The 25,321-nt window shown below is 39.6% G+C and overlaps 1 long non-coding RNA gene across 2 annotated transcripts in view; it reads left to right on the plus strand.

Annotated features, from left to right (window-relative positions):
* Positions 1-18,643, plus strand: part of LOC139184115 (uncharacterized) — a 46,129-nt gene extending 27,486 nt beyond the window's left edge. The window contains exons 4-5 of one of the 2 annotated variants that reach the window (XR_011567590.1): positions 1,745-2,099; positions 18,048-18,643. This is a non-coding gene — a long non-coding RNA (uncharacterized lncRNA). Of the gene's footprint in view, positions 1-1,744; positions 4,047-18,047 lie in introns of those variants that run through there. The other variant, XR_011567589.1, reaches the window with a different exon arrangement.
* The last annotated feature ends 6,678 nt before the right edge of the window (positions 18,644-25,321 follow it).

A 25,321-nucleotide genomic window follows, 5' to 3' on the forward strand; every position in this document is an offset into this window, starting at 1 on the left:
AACCAACTGGCCCTTGTAATTAGATGTATGAACATTGGTAAATATACATATTTGGATCTGACCATGATTTAACATTTTGACAAACACCTATGCTAAATCCATCAATGAGACAGCTGAGGAAAAAATTTCTGGAAGAATTTTTACTGTTCTTCAGTGCTCCTCAGGCAGGAAGCCACAGGAAATATGTATTGTGGTACATATTTCCCTGCAGGATTTGGTGTGTCATTCATTGTACACAGTTCTGCTTTCCAGCTGCCTGTAGTTCACATTTTTGTACTTGCTTTTCCCTCCAGGATAATTCAATGAAGTCAGTTCCTCTGAGATAGAAAATGTCTTTTTATTTTTTTTAAGGTCAGAGGTTTTTTCCTTCCTTCCCAATTGAGAGATAAACTTGATTAAACAGAAAAGATTTAAGTAGTCAGAATTAATAATTTTGACATATGAAAAACTGTGATTGCAATTTGAAATAGTCATTAGATAATTTTATTAATCTAATAGGATGAGTGTTTTTTGGGCTAAATGAAAATAAGGTCTGTCAAATTTGGAGCAGTTTAAAATGTAATAAATTAGAATCTGGGATATGGAAGCGGAAACCAGCCTTTTCTGAGAGAACCTTACTGCTATTTTATTAGATATGGTTTTTTACTTTAAAATTTCTCTGCATTTCTTTTCTTCTCACTATCCTGCACCCAATCTTTAATGTAGAGTAAAATATTTCCCCCACTTTGAAATGGGAAGTAGTGAATAGAATGCTTGAAAATCAGTTAGTATTCTCATATTAAGCAACTTTTTAAAAACATATTTAGCTGTGGTTTTTCGATCTGCCTGTGCATGAAAAGCACCTGGAGTACTTAAAACAAACGAACAAACAAAAACACAAACTTCACCCCAGAATTACTGAATGGGGTTGAGCCTGGCTGTTCACATTTCATAAAATCTCTCAGGCTCACTCTAATAATATAAGCAGAGTTGAGACCACTGACTTCTACTTTTCTTTGTACAGGTATCTCCAGGTTCATTTTTAACCTGCTAAACTTGACTCCCTTATCACCAGCTCAGAGATGGCTGCTGGGAAAACTGACAGTCAAGTGCAGTGGTCTAGAAGAGAGGAGTCCGAGATGATTTCTTAGGCTATGGGGAAAACATGAGAACTTCTATCTTTATTTTTGAATCTCATCCTCTAACAAAATCTGTTTCAAAAATATTTTATGGTGCACATATTAATACAACAGAATTTTTTTTTTTAAGTCTGGGGATGTACCATCAAAATCTTCACAACCTTAGAAATAGGCAGAACAGAAAAGACTCATTTCCCTATTACTTACGTCTCTTGATTCTTTATGGTCACTGAAACAGCTCAGATATTGGTTTTTTATGTGTCTATCAATCGCTTCAGAGTTTTCTAGAGCTATGTATGAAGTCCTGCAAGATGGTTGTCCCCTACTTGATAGCCTAGAAAGGCCAGTATTATATGAAAACCTATCAAACACAGTCTTCTCTTGCTGAATCTTAGCTCTTTCCAGAGTTCCCGCTACAACTTCATTTCCTGGTCCCTTCTTGTGGTAAAACTTGTTCTTGTCCTTCTAAACTCTTCTAAAATGCTCAAGTGCCTTTACATACAGCAACAGGAGAGATGTTAATGTAGAAATGCCTTCGAAATATCTCTTGATATTAGGGAATTGTTTTTAAGATATATTGATATTGTGGTTATTTAAAAAGAATAAAAAGAATCTTTGTTTTTTAGAGATACGTATGTAATCTTGAAAGTCCCTTGGACTGCAAGAAGATCAAACCAGTCAATCCTAAAGGAAATCAATCCTGAATATTCATTGAAAGGAGTGATGCTGAATCTGAAGCCCCAGTAATTTGGCCACTTGATAGGAAGAGCCAACTCATTGGAAAAGACCCTGATGCTGGGAAAAATTGAAGGCAAAAGGAGAAGGGGACAACAGAGGATGAGATGGTTGGATGGCATCACCGACTCAATGGACATGAATTTGAGCAAGCGCCAGGGAAATGGTGGAGGACAGAGAAGCCTGGTGTGCTGCAGTCCATGGGGTTGCAGAGAGTCAGAGATGACTTAGCGACTGAACAACAATGTAATGTATATGGAATGTGCTTTAAACTAATATGAGAGTATATTTAACTACAATAAGGTGGCTCAGTGGTAGAGGATCCCCCTCCTAATGCAGAAGATGGGGGTTTGATCCCTGGGTCAGGAAGATCCCTGAAGAAGGAAATGACAACCCACTCCAGTATGCTTTCTTGGGAAATCCTGTGGACAGAGGAACCTGGTGGGCTACAGTCTAAGGGGTCGCAAAAGAGTCAGACAGGACTTAGTGACTAAACAACATTAACTCCCACCTTGTCCTTTTCATCTGCCTTTAGGATTTTCCCATCAAATCACTTGGTTCTCTGCCTCACCCCAAGTCCGCCTCAGACATCAAATACTCCCTCCACTCTAGTCAGCGCCCTCAGGTCATTTTCTCACCCCACCACCTAGTTTTGCCAGGCCGCCTGGCAACAGCACAATCTTTCTCTACTATTTTTCTCTTCTTGCCTGGCTGGGGTGACACCAGAGCCAATCAGGTAGCTCTGCTTGTGTCTTCTGTGAGTGGATTCTTGATCTCTTGGCTCTGGTCTGAAGTCTTCCCCTGTGGGCTCTGTGTCTTCCAGCCTCATATCACAATCCTGCACGGGGGGATTTCAGATATTTACCGATTGGGAGGAGGCAACCTTTCTGTTCCTTTCTCTGAGGCCCAGTGGAAACCACCCTACTCCTTGTCTCCGTGAAATGGAAAGTCTAGAGGCAGCTCTCATAGTTTCTGCTGGGGGAATTTCTGGGATGTCTATTTATTTTCCTGAGCTTTTATATTCTTTTTAAATACATGAGTTGCTCTGAAAGTCCCTAAAGCATTTATTTTCATAACTGTAATGAATCCCTGATATTTGGAGGGTTTTTTGAATACCTTAGATATATGTAATCTCACATGTACGAGTGTCTATTGTCTTTTGTTTGTTTTTCTGTTCTTTGTTTTTGTAGTGTGCGGGGCACCTGCTTTGTACTTTCTGTTGCTATACAGAGAAGCGCCACTCTTAGCCACTGGAGTACACGCTCCATCCCACTGTCTGCATCTTATTTCCTTCTTAACTTTCTGGTCCCCCATCCCTAGCATGGCCATTGGATATTGCATCACCACTTCCCTTTCCCCTAATGTCCCGTGACCTACTACGTGAAAAGTGTTGGGCAGTGTGAACAGCTAGCATCTCAGCATTCATCTCCCCTTATACTGGGCCTGGGTTGGGGAACTGAGGGGGAAGGGCTGGAGCTGGGAGAGGGAGAAGAAACTGATAATTGTTCACTTTCTCTTCTCTCTTTGCACTTCCAATTTTAGAGTGAGGAGAGGCAAATCTCCCATTCAGCTGGGATTTCAAGGACACTAGAATAACAAAGCTTAGGACCTGTCAGTCCCATTTGCACACTCCCCACCCCCCGCCCCCCGCCCACCCCAGGACTGAGACCAAACTGCAAGGCAGTCCCAGGAAAATGAGAAGAGAAGGAGCAGGCCATGGGAGAAGAGACAGTAGGGGAGGGGAAAGAAGAAGGTGAGGAGGAGGAAACATTTACTCTTTCATTTAGTTCTTCTTTTAGAATGAAGCTGAATTATCTTGTGCCTTACAGCATTAAAAATGCATTTCACTGGACCTCTGATGAGATATTTGAAATGTCCAAATGGTAGGGGAGCTATTGATATACTAGGAGTTTATGGGCAAAATGAGGCAATTTTTCAAATACTCCCTAACGCAAGAAGTTCCTGACTTTGAAGAGACAGTCATTTGTTGACTACGTTTATCCACATTTACTTCCAAACTCCTCAATAATATATTTCATATAATACACATTTCCCATCAGATTGATGTTTTGACTCAATTTTCCAGGCTTTTAATAGCAGTTGCCTAAGACTCCTGCTTTTGCCTATATAGACAAGGTCTATGTGTTGACAAATTTGATTTATTCTTTTTGTATAAATCCAGGCAGGGGTGTACAGATAACATTTATATATATATATATATATATATATATATTTTTTTTTTTTTTTTTTGCATTGATGATACGTTCACTTAAGGAAACTCAGAAAAACTACCAAAAAAAAAAAAACCAACAAGGATCAACCCTCAGAGAGAATTGCTTAGTATTTGGTGCTTATCCATCAAATCAGCTCTATCCACATATGTATTTCTTTTCCTTTTCTTCCCCAGTAGGGATCATGGTGATCGTTCTACTCTGAACCCTTCTTTTTATTTAATACTACATCACAGCCCAGGTGGATCAGTGGTAAAGAACCCGCCTGCCAATGCAGGAGACATGGGTTTGATCCTTGGGTCAGGAATATCCCCTGGAAAAGAAAGTGGGCTACCTTCCTCCAGTATTCTTGCCTGGAAAATTCCATGGACATAGGAGCCTGGTGGACTACAGTTTATGAGGCCTCAAAGAGTTGAACATGACTAAGCACATACAAATACATACATATACACACACCACAGACCCATTACTATGTACACTATAGGATTTTTAAAGTATAAATTTTATTGCAGTATAACATGCAGAAAATTCACAGATTGTAAGTGTGCAGCTTGATGAATGTTCACAAAGTGAACACACCCATGTAACCAACAGAATGCAACAGGCACCCCAGAAACAGGACATACCAGCACCCCAAAGCTTCTCAAAGCCCCCTTACAAGTACTGTGCTCCATCTCAAGTGTTACTGCTATCTTGACTGCTAAAACATAGACTTCCCCATCCCTCCCATTTTTGAACTTTATACAAATGATATATTTATAAAATATATGGTATATTTAAAGTATTTATAAGAACTGCAGTATGTACTTTTTTTGTTTTTGTCTAGCTTTTCTTATCATTATGCTTGCAAGATTTATTCCATTTTGTGTATGGCTGTAACATGTACATCTGAATTATTGTATAGTATTGCCTTGTATGCCTATTCCACAATTTATTGACCCATTCTATTTTTGATGGGCATTTGCCCCTCCTGAGATATTATAAATAGTGTTGCTCTGAACATCTTTGTATACAGCTACAGGTGACATATGCACTCTTTTCTCTCAAAAAAAAAAAAAATAGTTGGTTTACAGGTAAGGCATATGTTTAGCTTTATTAGATAATGCCAAATAGTTCTCCAAAGTGGCACTTTCAATTTTTCACTCTCATCAGTAATGTCTGAGTCCACTTATTTCATATTCTTGCCAATACTTGGTATTTTAAAAAGTCCAGGCCATCAAAGGTAATTAATTACTAGAAACTCTTCTTTTGCCTAGACAGATAAGGCCTATATATTTGTTCTTTTTATGTATATTCTCCAGAATCATATAGAGTCCCTCCCTTGGAAGGCAAGGAGGTCAAACCAGTCAATCCTGAAAGAAATCCACCCTGAATATTCATTAGAAAAACTGACAGTGAAGCTGAAGTTCTAATACTTTGGCCACCTGATGCAAAGAGCCGACTCATTGGAAAAGACCCTGGTGCTGGGAAAGATTGAAGGCAAAAGGAGAAGAGGGCAACAGAGGATGAGATAGATAGCATCACTGACTCAATGGACATGAATTTGAGCAAACTGCAGGAGACAGTGAAGGACAGGGGAGGCTGGTGTGCTGCCGTCCATGGGGCCACAGAGTCAGACACAATGTAGCAACTGAACAACAATAACAGCAATAAGTATTTTATTATTATTATTATTACAATGGCAATATGTTCACTTAAAGAAATCCAAGCAAATTTTGGTCACTTGGGTGGGTGGATAATAGTCTCTTACTGCAGTTTTGATTTTCATTTCGTATATTTACCAGCCATTTGAATACCCTGTTTTGTGAAATGATTGTTCAAGTCTTTTGCCTGTCTTTTTTCTTGGGTTGTCTGTTTTTTCAAGTTGGCTTTTAGGAGTTCCTTATACCTTTGGAGGAGTCCTTTGCTGATATGTCCTACAAATATCTTCTCTGTGACTTGCTTTTTCATTCTTAATGATGATTTTTTAATGGAATAGAAGTCCTTAGCTTTAATATAATCCAATTTATCAATCTTTTCTTTTATGGTTAGTACTTTCTGTGTTCTGTTTGAGAAATCTTGGCCTATTTTAAGGTCATGAAGATATTCTCTTATGTTTTCTTCTAAAAGCTGTATTATTCTACCTTTACATTTACATCTGTAATTTTTACATGTGGTTTGAGGTAGAGAATCAAGACTTTTTAAAAATAATTATGTACCTATGTATCTAATCCATCCAGTGTCCCTTATTGAAGGTACAGTTCCTTCCCTAAACAATGTGAGTTTTACGTGGGTTCATGCCTGCCAAGGAACTTCCCAGGTGGCACTAGTGATAAAGAATTTGCCTGCTGGTGCAGGAGACATAAGAGAACTGAGTTCAGTCTCTGGGTCAGGAAGATCCTCTGGAGGTGGAAATGGCAACCCACTCAAGTATTCTTGCCTGGAGAATCCATGGACAGAGGAGCCTGGTGGGCTACAGTCCATAGGGTTGCAGAGTCAGACATGACTGAAGTGGCTTAGCATGCCTGCCATATCTAAATATGCCATTTAACCACTTGGGAGAGCATTTTGATTGAGCATTTTCTTGCATATTCTTCCTTGATATTTAGCATGAGTGACTTAAAAAAATACTGATGTGAGTGCTAGAGTACTTATAAAGAAAAAATATCAAGATGCTGAAAACAGCCAAGCATTTGTTAAAATATGGCTAAAATCTCTTAGTTATAATTTTGAATTGACCATTATGAGCCAATAAAAGGTTAACTTTAAAAAGTGAATTTTGACTGCTTGTATAAATCAGTATTTTCGGGGGCTTGGGTTAATTTTAGTTAAAAATGTACTGATCTTATTTTGAATAATTAAGCTTCTCTTTTATTATTTTGAAGACCAGTTTGGGGAATGTAATAAATTTTATATTTACCAGAGGAAACTTAGTTTGAGAATGTGTGTGTGTGTGTGTGATTAATCACGTCCAATTCTTTGTGACCCCACGGACTGTAGCTTGCCAGGCTCCTCTGTCCATGGAATTTCCCAGGCAATAATACTGGAGTGGGTTGCCTTTTCCTACTCCAGGGGATCTTCCCAATCCAGCAATTGAACCCATGTCTCTTACATCTCCTGCATTGGCAGGCAGATTCTTTACCACTGTGCCACCAGGGAATTATACTATTAATATTTATTGTTATTACACTATTAGCATTCATTCCCTCAGTGACTTATTTTGAAGTCTCCATTTTATTTGAGATAGCTCATAATTTTAAAGGTATTACAAAATGGAAACTTAACGAGAAGCTATTTGACAAATAGAGCCATAATATATAGGAAGTGGGTTCTGTATATTCTGATGATATATATGTGAACTGTATGATTGAAATTTAACATTTTCATATGTTTGTAATAATTATTTTACACAATTATCTTTACTAGAATAAATCTAATCAGGAAATATAAATTCAGTTTCCCAAATGGACTTTAAATATAATATAATACAGCCTGATATTAGAGAAACATGCTATTAGTCTTATTTTTAGCCACCAAGAGAGTGTCAGCATTGTTAATTAACCTTTGATATGGAATTTCCCTCCCTCTTTTAAGTATCTATATTATTATAAAGTGTGATGTATTTGATTTTTAAAAATTAATCTTAAAATGCTTAATAATTCTGTCATTTAAAATGGTTGTAATCAAAATAAGGAAGTTGGATTTGTGATGAATAGGCTTAATGTTTTTTGCACTTGGCTGAGCAGAAATTAATTTTAATTTAAAACATCTTACTCAGCCTCAGGGCATAAATGAGCATTCAAATCGGATTTTAACCTTTAGTAATTAAACTTCTTATTTTTCATGAAACTTATAGTAGGCTACAGTCCATGGGGTTGCTAAGAGTTGGACACAACTGAGCGACTTCACTTTTACTTTTCACTTTCATGCATTGGAGAAGGAATGGCAACCCACTCCAGTATTCTTGCCTGGAGAATCCCAAGGACAGAGGAGCCTGGTGGGCTGCCGTCTATGGGGTCGCACAGAGTTGGACACAACTGAAGCGACTTAGCAGCAGCAGCAGCACACATATTTATATTTATATGTATTAGCTATTTGTAATTCTGTTGAAATTATTTTAAGGTAAATAAACGTTCAGTTTAGTCCAGTTGCTCAGTCATGTCTGACTCCTTGCGACCCCATGAACTGCAGCATGCCAGGCCTCCCTGTCCATCACCAACTCCCGGAGTCCACCCAAACCATGTCGATTGAGTTGGTGATGCCATCCAACCATCTTATCCTCTGTCATCCCCTTCTCCTCCTGCCCTCAATCTTTTCCAGCATCAGGGTCTTTTCCAATGAGTCAGCTCTTCACATCAGGTGGCCAAAGTATTGGAGTTTCAGTTTCAACATCAGTCCTTCCAGTGAACACCCAGGACTGATCTCCTTTAGGATGGACTGGTTGGATCTCCTTGCAGTCCAAGGGACTCTCAAGAGTCTTCTCCAACACCACAGTTCAAAAGCATCAATTCTTCTATGCTCAGCTTTCTTTATAGTCCAACTCTCACATCTATACATGACCACTGGAAAAACCATAGCCTTGACTAGACAGAACTTTGTTGGCAAAGTAATGTCTCTGTTTTTTAATATGCTGTCTAGGTTTGTCATAACTTTCCTTCCAAGGAGTGAGCGTCTTTTGATTTCATGGCTGCAATCACCATCTGCAGTGATTTTGGAGCCCCAAAAAATGAAGTCAGACACTGTTTCCCCATCTATTTGCCATGAAGTGATGGGACCAGATGCCATGATCTTAGTTTTCTGAATGTTGAACTTTAAGCCAACTTTTTCACTCTCTTCTTTCACTTTCTTCAAGAGGCTCTTTAGTTCTTCACTGTCTGCCGTAAGGGTGGTGTCATCTGCATATCTAAGGTTATTGCTATTTCTCCTGGCAATCTTGATTTCAGCCTGTGCTTCCTCTAGCCCAGCGTTTCTCATGATGTACTCTGCATAGAAGTTAAATAAGCAGGGTGACCACACACAGCCTTGACATACTCCTTTTCCTATTTGGAATCAGTCTTTTGTTCCATGTCCAGTTCTAACTGTTGCTTCCTGACCTGTATACAGGTTTCTCAAGAGGCAAGTCAGGTGGTCTGGTATTCCCATCTCTTTCAGAATTTTCCACAGTTTATTGTGATCCACACAGTCAAAGGCTTTGGCATAGTCAATAAAGCAGAAATAGATGTTTTTCTGGAACTCTCTTGCTTTTTCCATGATCCAGTGGATGTTGGCAATTTGATCTCTGGTTCCTCTGACTTTTCTAAAATAAATGTAGTAAAATTAGATTAATTGAGACTTTTGCATTTTTTACTTTCACACTTGTAAACCGAACTATCTGTTGTATCTTTTAAAAAATCACATTCCTTTATTTATTTACTGCTTCCACTAAACAGGATGAAACTGGAAGCTAGGAATGACCACAGCAAGGCTTGTGGGTTGTGGAGACTGATTTAGACCAGAGCTTCCCAGAATTTGTTTTACAAAATATTCGTCCACAGGATTTAACTTGTATTGTCTTAAAACAAAACCACAAAACAGATATAGTGGTTAAATTAATTTGAGAAACAAAAGTTAACCAAGTTTTCCAAATGCTGAGTTTTTCAGAGCCTTTAATGTGCTAACATGCATTGTGAGTGCCCAGGTGGTAGGGGTGTAGAGAGTGGGGAGAAGCAGTGTAAGAAAAGTGTTTCCCAAACTGGAGACTTCAGTGTGACTTTAGGTTGACTACAGCATCTAGTCCAATGTTTCTGGAACATTCTTCAGAAATGTTGATTTATAGAGACCTACTTTATGCTAAGGTCACCAATTCAGCCAGCTCCTAATCACTCCTCCCTTACCACCCCTTCATCAACAACAACAACAAAAAATACAAAACCTGTCTAAGCTGTAGGTGATAATATTGATGCTTTTTTTGCCTTTTGTTCCTGTACTAAAAAGTTAGTATATCCTGGTTTCTATATGGGAGGAATTTGAGTCCTCTTTACATCCTTGAGGTAGATCCCTACCAATCCCTTCTTTTCTTCTACAAAATGATTATAAGCTCTTACTCTTCCCTCCACCTGGAATAATCTTACCCTCAATATTCCCAGGAATGACTGGATCCTCATCAGTTTTTTTTGCACAAATACCATGATTAGACCACTTTTTCTTATATTGTCTTTCCCTTCCCTCCTCACTATGCAGCACATTAGGCCATTTCCTAGGCTTCATAGCACCTGTCATTATCTGAAAATACTTATGCATTTATGTAAATTACTTTTTGGACATGCTGCAGTCCTTGCAGGCTGTTGGTTTCCTGAGAAGGGATGGCACCCACACCCTCAGCAATGCAAGTGTGGAGTCCTAACCACTGGGCTGTCAGGGAACACCCTATGTATTCGTGAACTGCTTGATTTACCTCACTGGACCAGGAATCCCAAGATATCAGGGAGTTTCTCTCTCTTGTCCGTTGTGTTCCCAGTTCCTACAATTGTGCCTGATATACAGTGGACCCTGGAAAGGGCCTGACCTCTTCCCAAGGTCAGGGAACACGCATTCTAAAGAGAAAGTTGGCAAAATATGGAATCCCATGTGCTACCAACCATGCTTGAGGTAAACGTAGGCTGATCTGGGACCTCCAAAAAGGAATTCTGCTCTTGGATAGCAGTGGTGAGAGGGGCAAAGCATGCCATAGAAGACTTCTTACAGGCAACAGCTGAGCTGAATCTTAAAGGCCAAGTAGGACATATCACTGTTTTGAGCCAAGGAAATAGCCCATGCAAAGGGCCAAAAGTGAGTTAGATGATTCAGATAAGTACACGTGTTTAAGGGAGGGCCACTGGCAGAGTCGGGGAACTGAGGCTGACAAAGATGGCAGGAAGAAGTGACAACACGACTGGAAAACTGGGCTAAGGAGTTGGATCTTTATTCTGAATTTGATGTGCAATAGTGAAATTGCAAACATTATAATCAAGCTTGAATGAATGTTTTATTTCTGGCAGCAGCGAGGTTGATGGATAGGAAGGCATGAAGCCACTGGTGGGAGGTCAGTTGGAACACTTTGAAACCAAACAGAGGGACTTCCCTAGTGGTCCTGTGATTAAGAATCTGCCTTGCAATGCAGGGAACGTGGATTCAATCCCTGGCTGACGAACTAAGATCTCACAAGCTGGAGCAACTAAACCCAAGAGCTGCAAGTACTGAGCCCATGAGCCGCAACAAAGATCCCACATGATGCAACTAAGACCCGATGCAATCAAATAAATAAGTAAATAAATAACTATATATATATATATATATAAAAGAAACCAAATAGAATTAATTAGTACTTGAGACCTGCTACACAGGTTGCCCTTTCCTTCTTTTGCTCATAGCTATTGCTTTGGTGGAAAACATTTTTTCTTTCATAGTCACATTAAAAAAAAATTTATTTATTTTTATTTGAAGAATAATTGCTTTATAATATTGGTTTGATTTCTGCCATACGTCAACATCTAAGGCTACCTATTGTTCAATGCTCAGTTTGAATGAATGAATATTGACACTGTGGGCCAAAGAAAACCAAGTATACAACCCTGAATTTGTTCCTGAGAGCAATTGGCAAGAGATCATCCTGATCATTCATGCAATTATTCTGGGCATTTAGGACTATATAGACCCATTCAATATTTTATTGTTTTCTACATGGCAGATACTGTGTGAAATGCTATATTTATAAGAATTATCTATTTAATCCACACAACCACTTGTACACTAGTCATTGTGATTAGCTTTACATTATGGATTAATCAACCAAAGCACAGCTTTGTAAATAAGGTGTTCAAAGTCAGACCACTATTCAGTTCAGTTCAGTCGCTCAGTCGTGTCTGACTCTTTGTGACCCCATGAACCACAGCATGCCAGGCCTCCCTGTCCATCACCAACTCCCGGAGTCCACCCAAACCCACGTCCACTGAGTCGGTGATGCCATCCAACCATCTCATCCTCTGTCTTCCTCTTCTCCTCCTGCCCTCCATCTTTCCCAGCATCAGGGTCTTTTCCAATGAGTCAGCTCTTCACATCAGGTGGCCAAAGTATTGGAGTTTCAGTTTCAACATCAGTCCTTCCAATGAACACCCAGGACTGATCTCCTTTAGGATGGACTGGTTGGATCTCCTTGCAGTCCAAGGGAGCCTCAAGAGTCTTCTCCAACACCACAGTTCAAAAGCATCAATTCTTCGGCGCTCAGCTTTCTCCACAGTCCAACTCTTACATCCATACATGACCACTGGAAAAACCATAGCCTTGACTAGATGGACCTTTGTTGACAAAGTAATGTCTCTGCTTTTTAATATGCTGTCTAGGTTGGTCATAACTTTCCAGCCAAGGAGTAAGCGTCTTTTAATTTCATGGCTGCAGTCACCATCTGCAGTGATTTTGGAGCCCAGAAAAATAAAGTCTGACACTGTTTCCACTGTTTCCCCATCTATTTCCCATGAAGTGATGGGACCGGATGCCATGATCTTAGTTTTCTGAATGTAGGGCCTTAAGCCAACTTTTTCACTCTCCTCTTTCACTTTCATCAAGAGGCTCTTTAGTTCTTCTTCACTTTCTGCCATAAGGGTGGTGTCATCTGCATATCTAAGGTTATTGATATTTCTCCTGGCAATCTTGATTGCAGCTTGTACTTCCTCCAGCCCAGCATTTCTCATGATGTACTCTGCATATAAGTTAAATAAGCAGGGTGGCAATATACAGCCTTGACCTACTCCTTTTCCTATTTGGAACCAGTCTGTTGTTCCATGTCCAGTTCTAACTTGGGGCCACCCAAGACGGGTGAGTCATGGTGGAGAGGTCTGACAGAATGTGGTCCACTGGAGAAGGGAATGGCAAACCACTTCAGTGTTCTTGCCTTGAGAACCCCATGAACAGTAAGAGAAGGCAAAAAGATAGGACACTGAAAGAGGAACTCCCCAGGTTGGTAGGTGCCCAATATGCTATTGGAGATCAGTGGAAAAATAACTCCAGAAAGAATGAAGGGATAGAGCCAAAGCAAAAACAACACCCAGTTGTGGATGGGACTGGTGATAGAAGCAAGGTCCGATGCTGTAAAGAGCAATATTGCATAGGAACCTGGAATGTCAGGTCCATGAATCAAGGCAAATTGGAAGTGGTCAAATAGGAGATGGCAAGAGTGAACGTTGACATTCTAGGAATCAGCGAACTGAAATGGACTGGAATGGGTGAATTTAACTCAGATGACCATTATATCTACTACCGTGGGCAAGAATCCATTAGAAGAAGTGGAGTAGCCATCATAGTCAACAAAAGAGACCACTATTATTCAAGATTAAAAGTGGGATCTTGGAAGATTGGGACTAGAAACATAATAGCATTATCTTATAAGGAACATTAGACTAAAAGTCAACAGAGCAGGATTATAGTTAAAAATTAATAGTTACCGTATATCCAGCTCAACAATCCAGTAAAATAGGTATTATCATCCCCATGTTAATAGTAAGGATACTGTGTATTAGAGTGTTTAAATTACTTGTACAAGGCCACATGGCTTGGGATTTGAACCCAGATCCATATGATTCCAAAGTCAACAGTTTTAGCCACTTGGAAATCCTCTTCCTGGCAGCTCTGGTAGTGATTCATTTGAATGATATGTGACTTTAGACTCTGAGGTCCCAGATCTGTCATTTGTGAAATGGCAGAATTGGACTGGACGACATCTGTAGTCCTTTCCATTCTGTGATCTGTTATCTACAAGGAGCTCTCACTAATTTCTTCCCTTTTACTCAGCTTAACACTTTGAGTTGCATTTACTCCTTTGAATAGTGAAAGAAATATGAGGACCTCCCTGGTGGTCCAGTGCTCAAGAATCCACCTTCCAGTGTAGGGACGTGGGCTTGATCCCTGGTTGGGGAACTAAGATCTCACATGCTGTGGAGCATATAAGCCTGAGTGCCACAACCAGAGAGCCCTCAAACCTCAACTACTGAGCCTGCGTGCTCTAGAGTCCGTGCTTTGCAACAAGAGAAGGCCAAGCACCACAAGTAGAGAAGCCCTTGTGCTGCAGTGAAGACCCAGCATGGGCAAAAAATAAGTGAAAAGGAAAAAATATGAATACAGATGACCTGGCTAGGTAGCTTGCAAGGTGAGCATAGGATAGAGAGCAGAGGGCTGGCTCCCAACCAATTGGAAACTAAAAAAAGAATTGAGATGAAAACCTTCTGAAGGCAGTCTCCATACAGACAAAAGATTGGAGGAAAACAATGGGGAAATGGTTACAAAATGTCAAGGTTGCTCAGAGGCCCTGTGAGAATGGTGAGGGAATAACCAAAGATATGTTAGCAACTACTGCATGTGGCCGGTGTGGTGGAGAGAGAGAAGTAAGAATGGAATTCAGTGGAGAAAAACCAGGACTTAGTGGATCCTCTGTTGAGACAACATTGTGTTGAGAATAAAGGTAGAGAAAAGCCGGTCAGTTGGGTGACACCTGATCAAGGCAGCTTGTCTAAAATGAAAAGATCACATGCCATCTGGGGACATTTCCTAGGAAATGTGTTTGGAGAAAACTTGAGTTTTTAGTAGATCAATGGCTGGGAAATCTTTCAGGAGAAAAGATGCAGGTCATGTTTGCCTGGCTGGTTACACATATGTGGGGTTTTTGAAGGAATGCAATTAGCAATTTGCCTTTTTAGAGTTTTCACATCAGGGAAAACAGAAGTGTAAAAGATGAGAAAGGGTGAGGCTTTAAGGGAGTGAAGGGATGGGGGAAGGCTTAATTGGCATGTGATAAAGAAAAAAAGTAGGAAATAGAAGTCTTTATTGTGCAATCCCTGGGTAATACAACTGCAATAGATCATTAGGAAGGAGGCTCCATTCCCGAGTCTTGCAGGCCTCTCTACAATTGCTTAACTGTCTCTGTCTGAAATATTGAAGAAAACTTCTCTTGTTGAAGAGAATAAGTTGCCATAGACCCAGAAATATTCTTGTTGTGGAATCTTCTACATCAAAAATGTGATGAGATTCAGTTCTTTTTAAAAGAATAAAGCTAATCATACTTTCAGTACTGGGGCCTGATGATTAGAGATACTCTTCCCCTGGGTGGGGAAGATCCCCTGGAGGAGGAAATGGCAATCCACTCCAGGATTCTTGCCTGGAGAATCCCATGGACAGAGGAGCATGGCGGACTATAATCCATAGGGTCACAAAGAGTCGGACATGACTGAAGCAACTGCACATGCATTCCGTTATCTTTTGGTCTTGTTTTCTCCATGTAGCAGTGGTCCCCAACCTTTTTAGCACCAGGGACCAGTTTTGCAGAAGACAGTTTTTCCATGGAGGGGAATGAAAGCAGTGGGGAGATGTGGTAAGTATTAGATGAAGCTTTGCTCATTCACCTGCCACTCACCTGCCAGGTGGCCTGGCTCCTAAAATGCCACTGACCAGTACTAGTCCATGACCCAGAGGTAGGGGACCCCTGCCTTATAGAATAGGGCTCATTTAAGTAAGGTATGCTGTACATGTAGTAGAGGAGATGCTTACAAACTGATGAATGTAAAAAATAAAAATTGGAGATATTTTGACACAAGGTAAAGTGATAGAAAATTATCACTTACAATTCTAGAATCTTAAATGCTATGAAATGTTCTGAAAATATGACCTGTCATAACAATGTGACCAACCAAAGTTCTGTGTCACAACTAGAAGTCTGAAAGATTAAAATAGAAATACAGAGGCTGTTTTAGGGTAAATGATGATATAACATAAGTAGTTCTCAAGAGGCAAATGCATTAATAATAAGGGAGAAACTTGAGACTTCACAGATGTTCAAGTATTTAGGAAAATGTGAAGGCTTCCTTAAGCAAAGGAACACAGACAACATAGTGCCTGATTCTCAGGAGATCCTCAGTAAGTCGTCCTTTTTCTCATTTTCTCTACCCCTAACTAGTGAGCTGGCGTAGGAAATGGCAACCCACTCCAGTATTCTGGCCTGGAAAACCCAATGGGCAGAGGAGCCTGGTGGACTACAATCCACGGGGTTGTAAAAGAGTCAGACAGCATCTGAGCAACTAGTGAACATGAGAAAAGAGAGACTTCCTCACTCTTCCAACACTTTTATTGAACTGAAACCAAGTTCATGTGAAATTACTGCAGAGAAGAGAAATATTGTCTGTAGAAACAGGATAAATTCTCTGAGGACAGAGGCAAGCAAATTAGCATATAGTATTTATTGAGCACCTATTTTGTTCCGGGCACTTTACTACATCCCAGTGATTTTATTTTGTGCTCACAACAGTCCAGTCTCCCTTTTGAAGGTGAGGAACCAGAGATCAAAAGTGTGAAAATTTTCCCCAAGTCACATAGCTGCTTATGATGTAAAGTTGGAGATTGTTTCCAATACAAATTGCACTCTTTCTTAAACTGTGTGTGCACTCAGTCACTTCAGTCCCGTCTGACTCTTTGTGACCCCATGGACTGTAGCCCACCAGGCTTCTCTGACCATAGGTTTTTCCAGGCAAGAATACTGGAGTGGGTTACCATTACTTCCTCCAGGTATCTTTCCCACCCAGGGATTGAACCTGTGTCTCCTGCATTGCAGACAGATTCTTTACCACTGAGCCACTGGGGAAGCCCTTCTTAAACTAGCCAACCCTTAAAATCATCATGTAAGTCCTTAAAGGGCAACTTTAATGATGCAAGAGGTAGACGGTGGTACAGGAAGGTCACCTGGCTGATGTGCTTTAAGGGTGAGTAGAGACATCACTTGCTTCTCGTCTACCTGGCCTTAAGTACAGCAACAATGTTTTGCTGTTGTTGTTGTTCTACTTGCAAAGATAATACAAGTTATTCACACCTATGGAAAGTAAAAAGAAGAAAACAAAAGTCACCCAGGAACTTTCCTGGCAGTGCAGGGGTTAAGATTCTGAGCTTCCAGTGCAGGGAGCTCAGTTTCCATCCATGGTTGGAGAACTAGGATCCCACATGCTAAGTGGCGTGGGCAAAAAAAAAAAATAGTTACCCAAATCCTGCCACTCAGAGATTGACAGAGTTAATATTTTTATCTCTCTAATGCTTTTCTGTGTGCTTATGTACAGCTAACCCTTTAACAACTTGGGGGTTAGGGGCCCGTCCCTCAGAGCAGTTGAAAATCCATGTGTAACTTGACAGTCCACCCTCCCAATGGAAGCTTCTGCATCTATGGATTCAAACAACCTGGGATTGTGTAATACCGTAGTATTTACTATTGAAAAAAATCTGCATATAAGTGGGCCCACACAATTCAAACCTGTGTTGTTCAAGGGGCAGCTGCATTTATAAATATTATATTTGTACAAATGTACATTTTATTAAAAGTGATCATAATTACATAGTTGCTTTGCAAACTGATTTTTGCTCTCAACAGATGGCATGTGAAAGAAGTTTCTTTACCTTAAAATTATTAGGACTGGAAATTTAATTAAAATTTCTATTTTAATTAATAGAAAAATTATTATTATTATAACAATATTTTGATCAACAAGTCTATTTGCATTACTGAAAGTGTTACAATATTCAATTTATTAAGACTGACAGAGGAGGAGTAAAATGAATGAGTGTTAATGCTATTTATATCCACTGAAATAACATTCATTATGTGAAGCACAATAGCCTAATCTCACACAAATTTGATGTCCAATGCTAATACCAGTGCTGAAAGGATTGGGTATACAAAACTAACTATGTTTCCTTTGAAACTACAATTTTTATACACCTTCAATCAGCAATGAAGAGCACAAGAGTTAAGTTCTTTTCAGGCATTATGAAACCTCAAATTATGTTATTACATTAGTCTGGCTGAGAAAAATAATATTCAGAGAACAGTAAGTAATATACTATTCATCTTCTCCTCTAGAGTACTCAAAGTTCTATCTTTGGCTCAAATAATATCTTTAGGCTATAATGTATTTATGTATCTCTTTTTTTTTTTTTGCTGCAGTGTGCAGCTTGTGGGATCTTAGTTCTCCAACCACGGATTGAACACGTGCCCCTGCATCGAGAGTGTGGAGTCTTAACCAGTGAACCACTAGGGAAATTCCCTATTTATATATCTTGAGTCTTTCATTGACTTTAATGAGAATTCCTATAAGAAGCATGTATGTGAAATTCACTCCTATTTTCGCTGTAGTAATGTCCTTGAGTGTCGAATACAGTCTACCACCCTACTTCATACTTCCAATATTAAACTATTTGAGAGAATTTGTTTTAGGCTTCAGCTGAGAAACTGAGAAACTTACTGAGAAACTCATATGCTTCTTCCTTCGTCATCATAACAACAATCTGAATGATTGTAATTCCTGACCTTCTCATCACCAACCAGGAAGTTTAGAGTCAAATTTGAGCCAAATCAAATAAATTATATTAATAACGTCAACATGTTTGCATTTTCCTCTTTTGTGGTATTGCTCTCTATTTCCATTTTGTGACCCTTGGGTTATATTTGTATTTAAAGGACAATTCTTTCTTTTCTCTCTTTAGACCAGGGAGTTAAAGCAACTATCTTTTTGTTAAAGGAATGTAATATAAATATTGTGTTTTGCCACCTTACTAATTTATTTTGTTCATTTCAATTTGCTGTGTGTATGTAATCTTGTAGGATTTTTCTTGTGATCCTTGGAATTTAGAAAGTGTGACAGGATGTAGCTAAGTGTGATTCTATTTTCAATAATCTTACCTGGCTATTAGTGAACCCTCTGGACCTGAAGACTAAAATTTCTCTCACCCTAGAGAAATTTTCTTCTTTTGTTTCTCTGATGATTGCTTCCCCTTCATCTATTCTCTCATGAGCTAACTTTTGGAATTAAACCGGTATAAAGTGGTGAACTCAACCTGGTATGCCTGGGGCTTTGCCAAGTTTAGTGCAAACCAGGACAGTTGGTTACCCTATACTTAGCTAAGCTATTGTGTCCCTGGGAACAGTGGTTTTCAAACTATTTATAGTGCCAGAGGAGATATACATTTTTAATTTCTTATCTATTTTAGGGACTGATTTTTAAAAAATATAACAAAAATAAATACAACAAAAGAGAAATAAAAAATACCTACAGAATACAGGTCCAATTTAAAAAACTATTATTGGATTAAAAAACAGACAATCACTCTGTCAAATTGCTCTAAAAGTTTCACATGATTTCTCTCATTTTCTGTAAGTAGCTTGTGAGATCTGGTGTTACCTTGTGGATGACATTTTGAGTAGCTCTGCTCTAGAATTTTTCTAATCTGTTCTGATAGTCCCTTCCATCTCCTCCACTCCACATTCTGTTCTCTCCAGCTTGCACTCAATGCCTCTTTTGTGTTCAGATACCTCATTACATTAAGTTGTGTGCCCCTTAAAGGAGAAGGATTGAATCTTACGTATCATTCTACATTCAGCATCTACCGCACTGCCAGGCAAGGAGTTCATTAGGTTGTTGTATTCATTCTTTATTGAGACTGGAAGAAATTTAGAGTTTTAGTTATGCTTTTTTTAGGGGGAGGGTGAGATTGTGGGGTCTCCTTTTTTTTATATTTTTCAGTATTTCCTAAACTTTTTCTAACACGCATCTACTACTTTTTGAATGAGAAAATTGAATTAAATTTAACAATTTAAAGTTGTTAAAATTATTTTAACAACTGATATTGTAGAATAACTGATGCCTACCTTGTGGCTTGTGGTCAGTAAAAAAGTCTGCTTTCATAGTGTAGCTGAATTGTAGGAAAGAAGCCAACTTGTGTTAGAACAGAGAACAGTAAATAATTCCTGTCTTCATCGAAGAACAGGATCCTATTCTCATCCTATTTGGATTGGGGAAATCAAGAGATTGAAATGACTAACTTTAGAATACAGTTGAGGAAATATTGCACAAATTTTCCCCTAAAAATAGAGGATAGAAAGTGTTTCCTTTTTACATGTTCCTTTTTTAAGTAGCCTCTGAATTTGTGGAGTTTAATAACCACCTCATTTGCATTGTTCAGACGCTGAAATAAATGGATGTAATCATTGAAACTATGAGTGATGGGCCCCTGACTTCCCTCATTAGACAATGGTGCTGTTTGAAAGGGCAGTTAATCATAGTTTAAAAGTGACTTATCGGTAATATACAATGTGACTAATTTAGTAGCTAAGCAGTTTCATTGTGATCTTGGTGTCAGTGGAATTCCTGTCACCTATCCAACAGTTAAGTCATATTGCATAATTGTTGAGTGACATCACCAGGCTACAAGATTATTGGCTGAAGGAATTAAAAAAAAAAGTTTCCTGGACTGTCAGCCTTTCCGGTATCTGAACAAACAACTTGTACTGTGACTGCAGTACAGCCAGAGAGCAAAGAAAAAGTGTGAGTTGAAGTGGCAGGCTTTCGGTGTCTCTTTGAAAAGCACAGTCTGCAGCATACGAGGAGACTCTCCAACAAGGCTAATTATGAGATGTAGTCCGTTTCTGTGAGACTCCACAGTGCCAGTCACTAAAGAGTGGAGTGAGAGGACTGAGACCCTGGCACGCTTTTGTCATGAGGGCATTTAATTTTTCTGAGAACTTTACAGTCTTCTCTTTGGGAGGAATAGTTGAAAGAAATGCAGCTCACCATCTGCTATACACATAGATGCTGAAAAGATGGTCAGCTGGGATCCAGTTGAAAACCTTTGATAGTGAAAAGCCTGGCTTATTTCCAAGGGAGCTAGTAGTTCAGGTTAATCACCACAGAACACATAAACTTTGTCTATTAAATTGCACACAATATCCAGCTTTAATATTACCCACAGACATGCATAAAAACTGGATCTATGGCTTACTGGAATTTATGCTAATGATGGCTTCATTTATTCTTTATGGTGCATAAACACTATGTATTTTGCATATAGGAATTTATTTCATCTTATGAAGTAGATGCTATTATTCCCAAATTACAGATGAGGGAATGAAGGCTATGGGATTGTGTAGCTGGTAAAGAGCAGAATGATAATCCGAACCCAGGTCATTCAACACTAGAAGACACAGTCTTAACTGTTGCCCTCCACTGCATTTTTTATAATAATAACAACAACAACAAAACAACTGCTCCTACTATTTCCATCAACTGAATGTTTTTGATGTGACAGGCACTGTATTATAACTATCCATATCCTTTCATCAACTCACAGATAGAAATTATTCCCATTTGATAGATTTGTTAACTGAGGCATAGAGAAAATAAATCACACTGAGAGTAGGTAATGAAACAAGAATTCAAACCCAGACAGTCTAGATCCAAATTTCAAACTTTTAACCACCAAGCTACATTGCTTTTCACTGTTGCTATTTATCTACTAATGTGTGATTTTCACAATAATCCTGCAAGACCTGTGATCCACAATAATACCTGTATTGTAGGTATTATTATCCCCAATTTATAGATGAGGAAATTGAGGCTACAAGAGATTGCATAACTTGTCAGCTTCTAAATAGCAGAGCTAGGAGTTTTCCAAGTCCATTGAATTTCATGAGACCCTAAGGTAGAACCCACACTACCTCTCAAAACTCAAACCTGCAAGTCTGATGCAGGGTGACAGATCACATGTCAGGGAAAAGGCTGGAATCTCAGGAGTCACTGAGGGTGAGGAGCCAGAGCTGGGCCTGAGCATCCCCAATGGGTGGGAACTGATAAAGAGATGCCAGAAGGGGCCTGGCAGTCAGAGGTACCCTTCCTTGAATGCACTTTCTCCATTTGGGGGTTCTGAGGGATCTCCTGAATGTGGCCAAACTCCCTTCTCTCCCTTAAATTCCCTTTCTCTTTCCATTAGCCTCAGTGTTTCCAAAACTGCACTTCTCTGCCCTTCTCTTTGTACAGAGCTTTGCACATGCTCAGTTCTCTTGCCTTGTAAGGGTTTCCTCCCCACTCCCAGCCTCCTTTCCTTTCACAGCACATATTCAGTTCTCTGGAATGTGGCCACTCATAAGCATGACACACATTTTCAAAGGGCTTTAGAAATGAATGTGATTAGTGAGTTCAATTTTGTTAAAGGAGAAGTGTATCAACACTGCACACGTGTAACCTGTCCTGCATTCAAGAGTATAATAACTTGAAAAAAGTCTGAAATCACAACAAAAAGAAAAACCAAACAACCTAAAAAACAACAGAAGTTTGAAAAAGTTTGCATACTGCAAAAATATTTACCTCAGAGTTTTTAAGGGTAAAGGGCTTTTTAAAAATGGTATTCTATTAAAGGAAATCAAGTGTGTGTATTGAACAACAGCATGTCTGACATGTCCTGCATGTATCTAAGTACTTATAAAACAAATAGTGAAACAAACTATCAGATAGGGTTGGTCCAATAAGGAAGTGAAGTCTCTAGATGAGAATAATCAGGGAAACCTCTTGAAGGAGCAGAGTTTTGGCTGAAACTGGAAGAACTGGTAGAATTACAATCAGTTTATATGAGAAGTTGAAGAAAGGACAGTCCCTACAGGGAACTGGTGTGACACAAAAGGATAAGATGAAGGTAAAAGGTCATGAGGCCTCCTTCAGGGTACACAGCTTCTAAGTAATGTGAGAATCTTCTGTAAAAATCTGTAGAGATGGTAGGTTTTATATCAAAGATTAGGATTTAGTGGGAAAGTGTGTCTCATAACAAAATTAAAAAAGGAAAAATTTTAACATATCGATGTGCTATGAGTTGGCCATTTCTTGGACCCATGAATCACCTTTGAATGAAGAAAGAACACAGTATTCTAAACAACTGGACAACACTCAGATGTGTGAGCCTCTAAAACTCATGCTGGTTATTCTCAGTAGACAAGGAGTCTCTTCCTGACCTTCTCAGTGACCTCAGGTCAATCACCCCATCTTCTTTGGTCTGAGTTAATTTTCCTGAAATATGACAAGGTCCTTCTATTCAAAGAGTGGGTGAATTACACATGGGGACCTTTTTCAAGTGCTGTTTGTGGTTCCTAGTCAGTATCTGGAGATGACTTTATTATAGCTAAGACTGCCTTAAGATAAATGAGTTCATTTTGGTTCTTCGATTACTTTGGGATATAGTCCAGAGGAGGTCACTTCATTCATTCATCGATTCATCCCTTTAGACATTGAATAAGTACTACTGTGGCTGTCAGCCTCTAAGAAGGAATCCAGTGATCCCTGCATCTTGGTATGCATGCCCTGTATAGATTCTTCTACATTTACCAAGGTTGTTCTCTGTGACAAATAGAATACAGCAACAGTAATGGTATGTCACTTCTGAGATAGATTATAAAAAAGTTGTGACATATGCCTTCCTTTCTCTCTTGGACTACTCTCTCTGAAGCAAGCCATTTGCCACGTTATGAGGATAGTTAGTACTCTATGGAGAGGACCATGTGAGGAACTGAGGCCCTCTGCCAACAACCGAAGAAGAACTGAGATCTTCTATCCACAGTTTTGTGAATAAGCCATCTTAGAGGAAGATTCTAAGCGATCAATGCAAAGAAATAGAGGAAAACAACAGAATGGGAAAGACTAGAGATCTCTTCAAGAAAATTAGAGATACCAGGGGAACATTTATGCAAAGACGGGCTCGATAAAGGACAGAAATGGTATGGACCTAACAGAAGCAGAAGATATTAAGAAGAGGTGGCAAGAATACACAGAAGAACTGTACAAAAAAGACCTTCACGACCCAGATAATCACGATGGTGTGATCACTCACCTAGAGCCAGACATCCTGGAATGTGAAGTCAAGTGGGCCTTAGAAAGCATCACTACGAACAAAGCTAGTGGAGGTGATGGAATTCCAGTTGAGCTCTTTCAAATCCTGAAAGATGATGCTGTGAAAGTGCTGCACTCAATGTGCCAGCAAGTTTGGAAAACTCAGCAGTGGCCACAGGACTGGAAAAGGTCAGTTTTCATTCCAATCCCAAAGAAAAGCAATGCCAAAGAATGCTCAAACTACTGCACAATTACACTCATCTCACATGCTAGTAAAGTAATGTTCAAAATTCTCCAAGCCAGGCTTCAGCAATACATGAACTATGAACTTCCAGATGTTTAAGCTGGTTTTAGCAAAGGCAGAGGAACCAGAGACCAAATTGCCAACATCTGCTGGATCATCGAAAAAGCAAGAGAGTTCCAGAAAAACATCTATTTCTGTCATCTATCTTTGACTGTGTGGATCACAATAAACTGTGGAAAATTCTGAAAGAGATGGGAATACCAGACCACCTGACCTGCCTCTTGAGAAATTTGTATGCAGGTCAGGAAGCAACAGTTAGAACTGGACATGGAACAACAGACTGGTTCCAAATAGGAAAAGGAATACGTCAAAGCTGTATATTGTCATCCTGCTCATTTAACTTCTATGCAGAGTATATCATGAGAAACGCTGGGCTGGAAGAAGCACAAGCTGGAATCAAGATTGCCGGGAGAAATCTCAATAACCTCAGATATGCAGATGACACCACCCTTATGGCAGAAAGTGAAGAGGAACTCAAAAGCCTCTTGATGAAAGTGAAAGAGGAGAGTGAAAAAGTTGGCTTAAAGCTCAACATTCAGAAAACGAAGATCATGGCATCTGGTCCCAGCACTTCATGGGAAATAGATGGGGAAACAGTGGAAACAGTGTCAGACTTTATTTTTGGGGGGCTCCAAAATCACTGCAGATGGTGACTGCAGCCATGAAATTAAAAGACGCTTACTCCTTGGAAGGAAAGTTATGACCAACCTAGATAGCATATTCAAAAGCAGACACATTACTTTGCCAACAAAGGTTCATGTAGTCAAGGCTATGGTTTTTCCTGTGGTCATGTATGGATGTGAGAGTTGGACTGTGAAGAAGGCTGAGCGCCGAAGAATTGATGCTTTTGAACTGTGGTGCTGGAGAAGACTCTTGAGAGTCCCTTGGACTGCAAGGAGATCCAACCAGTCCATTCTGAAGGAGAACACCCCTGGGATTTCTTTGGAAGGAATGATGCTAAAGCTGACGCTGTAGTACTTTGGCCACCTCATGCAAAGAGTTGACTCATTGGAAAAGACTCTGATGCTGGTAGGGATTGGGGGCAGGAGGAGAAGGGGACGACAGAGGATGAGATGGCTGGATGGCATCACTGATTCGACGGACGTGAATTTGAGTGAACTCTGGGAGTTGGTGATGGACAGGGAGGACTGGCGTGCTGTGATTCATGGGGTCGCAAAGAGTAGGACACGACTGAGTGACTGAACTGAACTGAACTGAGAGGAAGATTCAGCAGCCTCAGTCAAGTCTTTGGATGACTGCAGCCCTGCC

This window comes from Bos indicus, chromosome 1, assembly GCF_029378745.1.
Source record: "Bos indicus isolate NIAB-ARS_2022 breed Sahiwal x Tharparkar chromosome 1, NIAB-ARS_B.indTharparkar_mat_pri_1.0, whole genome shotgun sequence".
Taxonomy (NCBI): domain Eukaryota; kingdom Metazoa; phylum Chordata; class Mammalia; order Artiodactyla; family Bovidae; genus Bos; species Bos indicus.